Consider the following 15133-nt stretch of genomic DNA (forward strand, 5'->3'; position numbering starts at 1 on the left):
TGTAATCTTGAGATATATGGATAACACATGGGGTAATAGATAAGTGACACATAGCCAATAGACACTAATAACGGACATCTACATTACACTTAATTTAATATATATATATATATAATACTTCCCCTTAGATGTGCATTATATATGAAATATGCTACGTTAAAACCTTATTAGGAAAAAATCCACTGGAAAAAAATTTAGTGAAGGAAAAATAGTACATATTTCATATAATCGGATACTCTTAAAAAGTATATTTACTATTGGAATACAAAAACAAGCAGCGGAAGAAACCATGATCATTAAGCATTCTAATTCCTTAATTTTGACATTAAAATGAGCATGTTCAAAGGGTAATAAGATGGTTTCAAGAAACACATACCTTTGAATAATTCCTCTCCAGTACAAGCTAGTCCTCACAAATTCTCAGCTCCAAATTTTTAGTGAACTACCAAGAGATCTTCTCTACTATTCTCAGCCTTGAATTTGAGTGGTGGAACTTACAATCGAGTTAAATTTGTGAAGGGAAAAGGATGAGTTTTCATGTGAAGGAGAAGAACTCAGCAAGAACTTTTTTCTCTAGTTCTTCAATCTCCTCTTAAGATTTCTCGCAAATTGGAGTGTTTTTATTCTTCAACTACATGTAGACATCAGTGAATCAATAAAAGACACCTCAAACTTGAAGATTGAGTGGGATAGATGTGTGAATTGTAGAGTTCCACCTACTAGTTGGTGAAACTTTGGAATTTTCCACTAAAATTCCAAATTTCAAATACAAATTGAATTTTAAATTCAATTAATTCAAAATTAATTTAAATCAAAATTTTAAAATTCAATTTCTCAAATTGAATTAAATTGAAAAATAATTTGATTTTAATTAATTAAACATATTTAATTAAATAACAATTTAATATCAAATATTAAATTCATCACACACCTAATTTTAAATATGAATCCTATTCATGTAATCAATATTTAAATATTATAAACTCTCCAATTTCGTTTAATTTCAATAAATTAAATGTTATATAATTATACAAACCTTAATTTGAATTTGAACTATACAAATTCAAACCCTAAATTCAATTTGAACATTTCAAATTGAAATTCAATTTGAACACTTCAAATTGATATCATTCCAAATTCATTCAATTTATTAATTCAAGGTGTGCATGTTTTACGAGCTAGTAGAGAGACCTTATGGACCTACAGATCATGAGCTCCAACGATTTGAGATTAATTGGCTAAAACTCTTTAGACCGAATTAATCAATATTCATTAACTATCGAGTCACACCACTATAGTTGAATAGTTCCACTCTTCTCACTATAGATATATTTGTGTCCATTTGATTTAACCATAATCAGTAAGTCGACCCTTCACAGGTTGTTCATAATAACGGTTGGGTCAAATTTTGTTTTACCCAGAAATTACGTCTTGCTCCTTAAGTTCCACTGATCCTATAATGAACAATTGGTTTGTGATCCAATCACTAAACTGAATTCTTCTTGAGCCAATGAGAGGGTGGGGCCCCTTGTTTAAGACCTGGATTCAGCACTTAAGAGAACAACCTTTCTTCTATCCCTCAATTGGATAGGTGTAAATTCCGTCTTACACCCTATGTCCCTAGCTATCTACCCGTTCTTACCCTTAAAATGGGAGGCTGATTGAGCCGCAAATCTAAGGATAATCCCGAATAAAAAGGAGTTCATAGTTAACTCAGGATTAAGATCGAGTTACCTAAGTCATTTAAGCGAAATGATCAGTCTTAAATAGTAAACAACGTTATAAAGTAAGAATGACTTATTTCTTGGTTCGATCTTACGCAAACTCATTGCGTAAGACGCCCTCACTCGTCATGTCAATACATGAACGAATCAGGATCACTTCGTTTGTAGCACCTTATAACAAATTGTAACAACTACAAAGTGGGTCACATCCGATAGTGTTACTAGAATAAGGCACCAAACCTTATTCGTATACTATAGATCATTCTGACTATTTACTCGAACCTGGTCTACTTTTATGTCTTCACATAAAGTTCAAGTATTCATATAATAGCCATGGATTTTAGTTTATTGGATTTAGTCTTTACTAGTGCAATTTACAAATTCAATAACAACTTTATTGAAGAAATGTTGAATAACATCTTTATTGATAATACAAAATGTTTAACTCTAAAAACTGCGAGTTTTAGGACATACAACCCAATATTTACTCCCCCTCATGGAAACATCACTTGAGATCTCTGAGTCACCACATTATAATATTGTGTACCGATTTTCCAAAGGTTGCGGTAGGTAATGTCTTTGTAAATAAGTCTGTCAGGTCATCTTTCGAACAAATTTATTGTATAGTGTTGTCATCATTTTCTTCAAGATCATGAGTGTAGAAAAGCTTTGATGAAATATGTTTTATTCTATCTTCTTTAATATATCCTCCTTTGATTTAGGATATGCATATTGTGTTGTCTTCATATAATATTGTTGGAAGATTTTTACAAGAAGAAAAACCACATGTTCCACGAATGATTTGAGGATGTGGCTGTTATGGTTTGTTTTAGCCATATACATTCTTGACTAGCCTCGTGAATTGCAAGAATTTCAGCATGATTTAAGGATGTGGCTATTATGGTCTGTTTTACCGATTGCCATGATATAGCAGTTCGTCCACATGTGAGTAGATAACCTGTTTGAGATCTAGTTTTTTGTGAATCAAATAAATATCCAGAATCTGCATAAACAACTAGATCCAATTTTGATTTATTTTGAATAAAACAAACGCATGTCGATCTTTCCTCGAAGATAACGAAGTATGTGCTTAATTATATTCCTAAGTCTTTTTGTTAGAGAAAAACTATATCTTGCTAATCAAATGACTAAAAATGCAATATCGATTCTTGTATTATTAGCAAGATATATAAGTGCACTAACTGCACTAAGATATGGTACTTTAGGACCAAGAAGTTCTTCATTATCATCTCGAAGTCAAAATATATCTTTCTTCGAATCTAGTGAATGAACTTCCATTTGAATGTTTGATGGATTTATTTTGTCCATATAAATTCTTTCCAAAACTTTTCCTACATAAGTTGACTGATGAACAAATATCTAATTTACTAAATGCTCAATTTGCAAGCCAAGGAAAAATTTTATTTTTCCGAGATCTTTCATCTCAAATTCTTTCCTAAGATATTCTATTGCTTTTAAAAGCTCATCAACAGTTCCAATTATGCTTCAATCATCAACATATACAATTATAATAGCAAAATCTTACTGTGATTTCTTTATAAAAACACATAGACATATTGGATTGTACTATTGGGGTTGATGCCCTAAATCTCGTGGGTCTTGTAGTTGGTAATTGTAATTTACAAATGATTTATTTATTTAATAAAATATGAGATAGTTTATTTGACATTTAGTTGCATGAACCCACAAAACCAATAAACTAACATCTAAGGTTATCTTCTATAGCTTAAACATGTATGTAGAGACATACAAGTGGATCATGTTTAAGTGATAACCTAAATGTTATGTAGTAGATGGATAAGTCTGGATACCTTATCCTGGCTACACTACGAATACGACATGCTTTGTAGATGTTACAGTTCTTGTAAAGTGCTACAAATGATTTGATCCTGATAATTCATGTAGAGACATGTGAGCGAGGGTGTTCTATACAAAAGGGTTTGTATAAGACCAAACCATAAAATGAATAGTCTCTTTATATGAAGTCGTTAATAGTAGAGACTTACATTTCACAAGGATGACCATAAGTGACATGACCTAGATCCTAAGTGAGTTGTGAACTTCTACCTATGAAGGCGATCCTTTGATTTGTATGGTTGAGAGTGGCCAGATAGCCGACTCAATAAGCCTACCATTTTGGGGATTCATCTGATTGGGGAGCTTGGAGCACAGCTACACAAGATAGAATTCACTCCTTCCCTAATGTGGAGGTAAGTAGATAAATTGTTCCCTCAAGGGCTGATTTCAAAGCTTGAACAATGTGGGGCCACACCCTCTCTTGGCCTGAGAAGGGTTTGGTCATAGTTGGACTATGACTTATTGTTCATTAGAGGGATCAATGGTACTTAAGAAGTTAGATGTGACTACAGAGGAAAAAAGGTAATTTTAGCGAGCTATACTTACGAGCAATTTGTGAAAGTTCATCTCATTGTTAACTGATTATATCCAAAAGACACAGAAATATATTTATTGTGCGAAGAGTGCAGTTGTTGGTCTTTATTGTAGTGTCCAACAATTAATGGATATTGAATAATTTAAATAAAGGAGTTTAATTAATTATTCAAGTACCATTGGAGCTTCAGTCTATAGGTTCATAAGGTTCTCTTTGTAGCTCAACGAGGATTATTAAGAATTAATTTTGGACTAATTTGAATTGTTCAAATTAATTGATGGAATTAATTATATATTGATATAATTTATTTAAATTAATTATATGTGATATAATTAATATAATGTATTTGATACATTATAATATAATGTGATTTATATTAAATGTCATGCATTATTGAGAGAAATACAAGCCATAGGTTATATTGTATTTGATACAATATAAAAAAGTATAGGTTATGTATTATATTTGATATAACATATAGTTATATATACATATAATAAGTTGGTTATATATATATATATATAACTATTACTTAAATTTAATTTATTTTAATTTTAATTTAATTTCAAAATCAAAGGGAAAGAATTACAACTTCTCTCCCCTTAATTTTTTCTCAATTAGACGTGTGTGGGGAGTGGGTTGTTGAGTTTTTACGATGGCTTCATCTTCTTCATAGAAGATTACAAAATGACTCACTCAACGTATTGTTTTCTTTTTTAAAGAAAATCTCCTCCCTCTATAAAACTCTCTCCCTCTTTCCAAAAGAACACAAAGTCCACACCTCCTGTGATTCTCATTCCCTATAGAGAATACAAGGGTTAACCTATTGGTAGTGTCCAAAGTGTTGGATCTTTAGTTCTTTGTTTGTGACCTTCAAAGGGTTCGTGATCATGGTTGCTCGTGACCGGAGAAAAGGAATTACGTGAAGAATTTGTTCTTCTAGGGTAAGTTAATTCCTAATCATTCTTCCTTCTCATTCTATATACGGTAAAATTTGTGTTTATGCATAATTTTATGTTCTTTATAATTTTATTTACTATGAAGAAGAAATTGGGACCGATCTTGCTTCCGCTACAGACCTCACGGTTCCTTCAATTGGTATCAGAGTAGAGTTCTTGGTCCCAATTTTGGTTGCATTCTTAATTCTATTCATGTTAATGAATGTTGAATGGTTTGTGGTTTATGGATGTTTATGGGATTGGACAGTAGATTCTTTGCTTTAATTTTAACAAAATAGGACTCATTGTTTTCGGTATAATTCAAGATATCGAGTCTATAATTTGTTGTTTGAGTCGTTCGTGCTGTTTCTGACGTTTTTCTAGTGAAGAAAAGACCCAAATCGAAGAAAAAGTGAAGGAATTCACAACTGTACAGTAGGTTACTGCACAACAGCGTTGCAACGTTTTGTCCTAGCGTTGCAACGTTACGAAGGGCAGACGGTAAATTTTATCCATAGCGTTGCAACGCCCCGTGACAAAAAAGAATCGACCGGTTTGGTTCATAGTTCAGCTAGTTCGTGTCCGGTTTGCTTGGTTCGAGCAATTCGCAGGCAATTTGGGTTTTGGGCGGTCTCGTTCGTGCGGTTCAAGGTCCGATTCAACTATTTTGACTCGACTAAGCTAATATTTTAGGTAATAGTTAGTTTTTCTTATTAATTATATTAATATAAATGTTATAATAATTTAATTAATGGTTTGGGAGTCCCCCGGTCCATAAACTGATGTTCGAATTATGCATTTGATGTATGGTTTATTTTTAATTATATATGTCATAATATATGTCATATAGTAAAATCTCACCATAGGTTATGCATTATTTGTGCATCATTTATCTTATACATTTTATAATATATAGATGCATGGTTTAATTTTATAGCATACTCATGCATCATATAATATAAGAGTGATAATATATGTTTGCATGCATAATAACAATGTCATGCATCATTTATATTATAAGAGTTATAATATATAGTTAGATGTATGTATGAATGTTATTTTATTATTTTATTACTTTATTATATAAATGTAACGTATGTAAAGTAATGAAATGTGAATTGCATAAAGCATGACACTATTTTAGATAATTTTATAAATATTATAATTTTAGTAAGTATGTTATTAAATGCAATATATGGTTTTAATTTGTTTAATTTATTTTATAATCGTTATAATTAAATGAAATTAGAAATTAAAATCAATAGGTCAAAGTTGCATGCAAACTTAGGTTCAAATCAATTTTAAAATATGATTCACATAGACCTAAGATCACATAATTTCTAATGAGATTATAAATTATTTTAATCTTTTAATCAGTTTAATAGGATTAAATTGATTTTAATAAAATATTAAAATTGTAGCAAAAGTATCTATAAGGGACCTTTTGTCTAATGCTAGTGCTGTCAAGGCTAGGGTATTTAAGTTGATAGAAACAGAACACCCCTATCTGGGAACTGACCTAGAAAGATGAATTAGATAGATATGCTACAAACATACAATTATTAATTAAAGTTTATTAAAATGTTTAATGAACATTAATCAAAGTTGTTTAACTATTTAAAGTAAGTGTTAATTTTGGGAAAATTTAAACAATCACTTAGTAAAAATAAGTAACTGTATTTTTCTAAGTTAAAATAACCCTAGGTAAAACACTCAGTATGAGGAAAATGTGGTATATGATACTTCAATTTTATTTTCACATTATCCATCAAAGTTCAACTGTGAAATCTATACTCGGCCTCGAGGCACCTTTTCTTGTGTCACCCTACAAGTAGTGTTTGTATAGGTCAATACCACGGTGAATGGAGAGAGTGTTTAGTTTTTGCCTCAATCAATTTTTCCCTATGGTTGGCTCATTAGGGCAGAACGCTAAAATCTAAAATGAAGAGCTACACTTACAAGAAAATGTTAAGCATGTTGACAATTTCTGGATCGAACGATGGTGACTAATAGTTACAGTAAGAAGGAATTGTTTTGTATTAGTTGAAATAGTCTCATTTCAATAAATGGATACCTGATCACCTTATGGTGGCTTTTACTCTGCCTCACTGAAACATCATTGCAAAATAGATGTCACATAGGGTGCATTAAATTATTTTGCTAAATTTGATTGGTTTTTCCAAATGGCTAATGCTTGAATACTAATATAAATAAATTGTATGTTTCAACAAATATACAAAATGACTTTGGCTACTTTAAACATGCTCGTCATTGATAAGTTAACAGACGATAATTATGGCACCTGGAAAAACACGATTACCACAGTTCTCATCATTGATAATTAGAGATTTTTCCTAGTGGAGGAACGTCCTCCAATCCCAGCTCCAATGCCGCTTGAAATGTTTGGTAGGCATATGAGTGTTGGGTATGGACAAATGAAAAGGCCGGAACGTATATTTTGGCAAGCCCTTCTGAAGTCTTAGCCAAGAAGCATGAGTCCATGCTCATTGCCTATGAGATCATGGAGTCTCTACAGGGAATGTCCAGACAACCGTCTGCTCAGCTCAAGCATCACACTCTTAAATTCATCTTTAATGGCCATATACAAAAGGGAGCATCTATTTGAGAACATGATCTCAACATGATGGTCCACTTTAACGTGGCGAAGATGAATGAGTCTGTCATTGATGAGGCCAGTCAAGTTAGCTTCATCCTGGAAACTTTACCTGAAAGTTTACTGTAGTTTTATAACAATGTTGTTATGAACAGGGTCGACTACAACCTAACTACCTTAACGAGCTACAGACTTTCCAATCCTTGATGAAAGTCAAGGTACAGAAGGGAGAGGCAAATGTTACCTCGTTCTCAAAGAAGTTCTTCAGACGTTAGACCTCTAGAACTAAGTTTGTACCTTCCTCTTTCGGCACCAAAATGTGAAAGAAGGAGAAAGGTGGAAAGGGGAATGCTAACCCACCAACTGCTACCCAAAAGGGCAAGAAGGCCAAGGCTGCAAAGTCAATCTGTTTCCATTGCAACCAAGAGGGACACTAGAAGAGGAATTGTCCAAAATAATTGGTAAAAAAGAAAAAGGTCAAGCAAGGTAAATATGATTTACTTGTATCAAAGGTTTGCTTAGTGGTGAACGATGATTCAGTCTGGACAATAGATTCAGGCGCTGTTAACCATGTTTGTTCTTCATTTCAGGGAATTTGTTCCTTGCGGAAACTGGAGGATGGGGAGATGATGGTGCATGTTGGAAGTTGGCAAACTGTCTCTGCAAGGATAGTGGGAGAACTACGACTTACTTTACAAAAAAGTATATTTTGTTGGAAAATGTATATGTAGTTCCTGATTTAAAGAGGAACTTAATTTCTATAAAGTATTTAACTAAACAAAATTATTCAATACATTTTTCTGTAAATGAAGTGTTTATGTACAAAAATGGTATTAATCTTTGTTCAACTAAGCTGGAAGAGCACCACATAAGGGAGCATAAGTCTCATAGTAAGATCGTGTTGAATGAGTTTTCCAGTGAAACTATTGAACCTTCAACAAGAATTGTAAAAGAGCCCAACACCTCAACAAAAGTTGTTGAAGTTGGTTCATCTAGTAGGTCATATCTGAGGGAGCCTTGACGTAGTGGAAGGGTTATCTGTTCGTTATATGGGTTTAACAGAAATCCTAACTATCGTAGCTAATGGAAATGTTGAGGATCCATTGTCTTAAAAGAAGGCAATGGAGAATGTTGACAAAGATGAATGCTTCAAATCTAGAGATCTCGAAATGGAGTCTATGTACTTTAATTCAGTTTGAGATCTTATAGATCAACCTGATGGGTAAAATATCTGTTGCAAGTGGATCTACAAGAGAAAACAAGGTGCTGACGGGAAGGTGCAAACTTTCATGACTAGACTTGTGGCAAAAGGTTATACCCAAGTTAAGGGAGTCAACTATGAGGAGACTTTCTTACATGTTGCCATGTTGAAATATATCCGGTTACTACTATGAGATTTGACAAATGTGAAGGAAATTAGACATTAGGATTTCAATGAGCAGCGGAAGGATCGTTCCAAATTTCTTTCGTATATGAACTACACAATTACAATCAAGAAACGGAAACATACAGGTTATGCACAAAACCGAAATTACAGTATGCTTTTCTAAAGAACAAGGGAAGAATTAACATACCTATGAAGACTCATCTTCACCATCCTTGATCACGAACGCTCGTTCACAGTAACCCGACAATCACGAACGCTCAAACACTTCGACTACTACACTGCACAATCATAGCGAACTCGAAGACAACGATCACCCAAATCACAAACATAGCAAACGACCTCCACAGAACCTCGACTATGTCAAGTTGAATACGACACCACCATAATGGTTACCTTGGTATTCTCATTGTGAGAATCCAGAAGTGTGGGCTCTGTGTGGACTTAGTTAGAGGAAGAGACCGGAGAAGAATAATCATGTAAACGATAGAGCAAGTGGGAGATGTCAAAGTCTATCGTATGGACGATGCCCAATCGTTTAACAAATGTTATGCGATAGTTTAGCAGAAGCTGCACGATCGTTTAGCTAATCGGCCACCTAAGTGATCTATCGTATAGAAACACTCCACGATCGTCTAGTCTCTCTTCAGCTGTCGTTTAGCAAATCTAATTTACTTGACAGTCACCGTGAGAAACTTTTCGAGAATGGAAATCTCAATACAACAACTACTAAATTTAGGAAAAAAATTTTCCTTTTATCTCACGATTACCATGAAACCACCAATAACCTCCCATTCAATTGGTTATTAGAGAAAAAGAGATAATTATCCAATAATTAATATTATTATAAATCTATATGATAACCAACTTACTATAGTATATTTATAACCTATAGTTTTAATATTTCATCTCATGAAACATATAAACTATAGCTCTTTTTCTATTTCATGGTACTTAATGTAAATCTCATTTACATTAATCCTCCACTAGATGTCTCTCATACATCACACCGATCATATCATATATAATCGAATTACCTCTTGTCAATTTGAACATTTCAAATCAACACCAAGAACTGATTCTCAACTTGAATCCATTGAGCTACTAAGGGGACCTTATGGTCCTATAGCTCGAAGCTCCAACAGTACGTGAATAATTGACTAAACTCTTTAGTCAGGGGATCCACCATCCATTAACTGCTAGACATTCCACTAAAGATCGACAGCTAAACTCTCCTTACTACAGATATATTATGTGTCCATCTTAACCAATCAACAGTGTGATATCCTTCACAGATCGCTCGTAAGTATAGCTGGGCCAATAACCATTATGCCCCTATAGTTACATCTAACTCCTTAAGTACCACTAATCCCTCTAATGAATATAAGTCATAGTCCTACTATGACTAAGTCCTCTCTTCCAAAGAGAAGTTGTGGCCACTATGTTCAAGCCCCAGAATCAACCCTTAAGGCAGCAAGCTATCTGCTTACCCCTGTTTCAGGGAAGGAGTGAATTTCATCTTATGTAACTGAGTTCACAATTCCTAAATCAGACAAGTCCCCAAAAAGGTAGGCATGTTGAGTTGGCAATATGGCCACTCTCACACATACTAATCAAAGAACAATCCTTAAAGGCAAAAGTTCCCAAAACACTCAAGATTGAGGTCATGTCACCTATGGTCATTTAGGTGAGATGTAAGTCTTCAGTATCAACGACGTTATATATAGAGAGGAATCATCTCGTGGCCCGGTCTTATACAAACTCTTTGTATAGGACACCCACACTTGCATGTCTCCACATGAATGGTCACGATCTACCATCTGTAGTAGTTCACAACACTTACAAACCTTTACAAACACGACTGTATCCGTAGTGTCACCAGGATCAGGTATCTCTCCTTAATCCTTATATTACAAATCTATTTAGGTTATTAGTTAAGACATGATCCACTTGTATATCTCATATACATGCTTAAGTTTACATACGATAACCATGGAGCTTTGCTTATTGGATAAGTAAATGCCAGAATGAAATAACTCTTATTTTATTCATAACAATGTGTATAAATTACAAACAACGAGACTTGGACAGAATTAGGACACCAATCCCAACAAAATGGACATCAATACTGCCTTTTTGAATGGTAATCTTTAGGAGACCATTTATCTGGAGCAACCTGAAGGATTCATAACCTAAGGTCAAGAGCAAAAGGTTTGCAAGTTTAATTGGTCCATTTATAGATTAAAGCAAGCTTCTCGATCTTTAAATATAAGAATTGATGTTGCGATCAAATCTTATGGTTTTGATCATAGTGTTTTAAGCCTTATGTTTACAAGAAAATCATCGACAGTTCAATAGCTTTTCTTGTGTTGTATATAAACGATATCCTACTCATTGGGAATGATGTAGGTATGCTTAATGAAATTAAAAATTGGCTAGTGACACAATTTCAAATGAAAGATTTGGAAGATGTACAGTTTGTTCTAGGCATTCAGATCTTTAGAGATCAAAAGAACAAAACACTGGCTCTATTTCAAGTATCGTATATTGACAAGATGTTTATCATGTTTTCGATGTAGAACTTCAAGAGAGGTTTACTCCCTTTCAGGCATGGAGTTATTTTGGCTAAGGAATAGTGTTTTAAGATGCCTCAAGAAGTTGAGTAAATGAGATGGATCCCCTATGCATCGGTTATTGGTAGCCTGATATATGCAATGTTATTAATTATACCTGACATTTGCTATGTAGTGAAGATAGTTAGTAGATATCAATCTAATCCAGGATTTGATCATTAGACCACTATTAAGAATATCTTCAAGTATCTTCGGAGAACGAGGGACTATATACTCGTGTATGGTTCTAAGAATTTGATCCTTATAGGATACACGAACTCTTATTTCTAAACTGATAATGATTCTAGGAAATCCATATCAGGATCAATATTTACTACTAATGAAAGGGGAAGTAGTCTGAAAGAGCACCAAGCAGAGGTGCATTACTGACTCCACTATGGAGGTTGAGTACATAGCGACTTGTGAAGCTACTAAGGAAACTATGTGGCTTAGGAAGTTCCTGACTAATCTAGAAGTGGTTCTAGACATGTCTAAGCTCATCACCCTTTATTGTGATAATAGTGGTGTTGTGGCTAATCCCCGAGAGCCTAAGAGTCACAAGCACAAAAATATCATCTCATTCGAGAGATTGTGCATCAATGGGGCGTGATCATCACGCAGATAGCTTCGCCACAAAACGTTACTGATCAATTTATAAAGGCTCTCATAGCTAAGGTGTTTGAGGCTCACCTATAGAGTATGAGTCTACGGGACATTTAAGTGATAACATAAGTGGTCTATAGTATATAGATAAGGCTGGATACCTTATCCTGGTGACACTATGAATACGACCAGTTTTGTAGATGTTACAATTGTGGTAAAGTGCTACAAATGATATGATCTTGACCATTCATGTAGAGACATGTGAGCGAGGGTGTTCTATACAAAAGGGTTTGTATAAGACCGAACCATGAAATGAATAGTTTACTTATATAACGTTGTTAGTAGTAGAGACTTAAATTTCACCAGGATGACCATAGACGACATAACCTGAATTCTGAGTGAGTTGTAAACTCCTACCTATGAAGGTGGTCATTTGATTTGTAGAGGTGAGAGTGGCCAGATCACCGACCAATAAGCCTACCATTTTGGGGACTCCTTTGATTAGGGAGCTGGGAACATAGCTACACAAGACAAAATTCACTCATTCCCTTTGTAGGTTTGTACCTTACCAGCTTGGTCTCGTTTCTCTTGTAGATTCACTTCCAACCGATGGGTTTTACCCCTTCTAATTGATCTAAAAGGTCCCATACTGAATTAAAGTACATTGACTCTGTTTCAGGTTCATAGCTTTTATACATTGGTCTTTATCCACATCTTCCATTGCTTGTTTAAAAGTCAATGGATCCTCTAATCCATCATTAAGTATGATGATCTGAGTTTCAGTTAAACCTATGTGTCGGTCAGGCTCTTGCACAACCCTCCCACTACGTCGAGGCATTCTCAACTCTTAAGAAAAATGTGAAGTACTAGTTTCAACAATAACTCTTATTGAAAGACCTACTCGATCAACAACTCTTGTTGATCTATCTGTAGTTTTTCTGGACATCTCAATTAATACTAGCTTACTGCGAGGTTGGTGATTTTTAATGTGGTCTTCTTCTTGGAATGTCGCATTTTTCGATACAAACACTTTATCTTCCTTAGGATCATAAAAGAGACCACCTTTTGTCTCTTTATGATAGCCTACAAATAGGCATACTTTTGAATGGCGTTCCAATTTCTTTGGATTTTTCAACAACTCATGTGTTGGCCATCCCCAAATCCTGAATTGATGTAAACTACCTTTACGTCCTCTCCATAACTCGTAAGGTGTTTCAGAAACACTTTTTGAGGGAACCATGTTCAATATATACACCGTAGTCTCTACTGCGTGACCCCAAAAAGAACATGGTAACTGAGCATAATTCATCATAGAACGAACCATGTCCAACAGGGTTCTATTTTTTCTTTCTACAACACCATTTTTTTGAGGTGTGCTAGGTGCTGTGAGTTGAAACTGAATTTTGTGTTTTATCAAATAGTCATGGAATTTTAAGTCCATGTACTCACCACCTCGATCTAATGGAAGTGTTTTTATTCTTTTACCTAATTGGTTTTCAACCTTAGTCTTATATTCCTTAAACTTTTCAAGTGTTACGAACTTATGATGCATAGGTAAATATAGCCATATCTTGAATAATCATCGATGAAACTAATGAAATATTCATACCCTTCTCTTGCTCTCACATTCATCAGACCAAAAAGGTCTGAATGTACTGGCTCTAAGGGTTCTTTGGCTCTAAGACCTTTTCCAAAAAAAAAAATCTTTTAGTTATTTTTTCCTCAAGACATGATTCACATGGAGGTAATGAACTGTCTTCTAACTGATTTAGATGACCTTTCTTAACTAAACTCTCAATCTTGTTGATATTTATGTGACCAAGTCTAAAGTGCCAAAGATAGGCATTTGGAGAAATCTTTCATTTTTTATTCTGAGTTTCAGTTGTTTTAAACATCTCTATGTTCAAAACGGCCTTTATCTTAGTTGGTTTTAACATGTACAAGTTATTTTCTAGTTTTGCAAAATAAACCTTGATATCTTTTGAAGTAGTGAACACTTCATTATTTTCAAAAGAGACTTTGTAATTTCATTCTTGCAAACACATAATAGATATTAAATTCCTTTTCATAGAAGGAACGTAATAAACATTTTCAAGTAAAATGCGTCTATCTCCTACAAATAACTTCATATCTCCCACTGCTTCAACTGAAACAACCTCCTCGGTTCCTCCCTTAAAGGTTGTTTCGCCTTCTATAAGCTGTCTCCAGGAACTAATTTCCTGAGCGAAAGCACATATATGATTAGCGGCACCTGAATCTACTATCCAAGTCTTTTTCTCAGTTTTCACCAAGCACGTCTCAATGACAAGCAAATCATATTTACTTTATCGTGCTACTTTCGTATCCTTATCTATGAAGTTCAATACCTTTTGATTTAAAGATGAGTTGGGAGATAGAGGACATTCCTCTGTTAAAACAAATTTTAAATCATCTTTTGCTAGTATATTTGATGTCCATGTTGAATTACCGTAAATTAAACTAGAAGCGTGTAAATTTGAAGAATTCGATATGCTAAAATTTTAAACAAATTCTAATAAGTAAATTGCAATTAAACCCAATTCAATTTTAGCAAAAGTAATAATGTACCCCGATTTTATTATTTACTTGCAATGATACTATAGTGAGTTAGGATAAGATCTACTGAGGGGCAATCAAATACTCAATCACTAAAGCAAGACATTCTTGAATAAATACTATCTCCAGAATAACTCTTATTCCTATAGTCATTTAGTTACTGTTTCAGTCGGAAAATTATTAAACTTAGTAATTCTGTAAGTGTAACCCTCCATTTTTAGACATCGGAGGTCGGTCCCAACGATGCTACAAAATTGGAAAGTCAAGGTTG

The sequence above is a fragment of the Benincasa hispida genome, unplaced genomic scaffold (genome assembly GCF_027475165.1).
Source record: "Benincasa hispida cultivar pf3 unplaced genomic scaffold, pf3_genome.v1.1 HicScf1332, whole genome shotgun sequence".
Classification (NCBI taxonomy): Eukaryota; Viridiplantae; Streptophyta; class Magnoliopsida; order Cucurbitales; family Cucurbitaceae; genus Benincasa; species Benincasa hispida.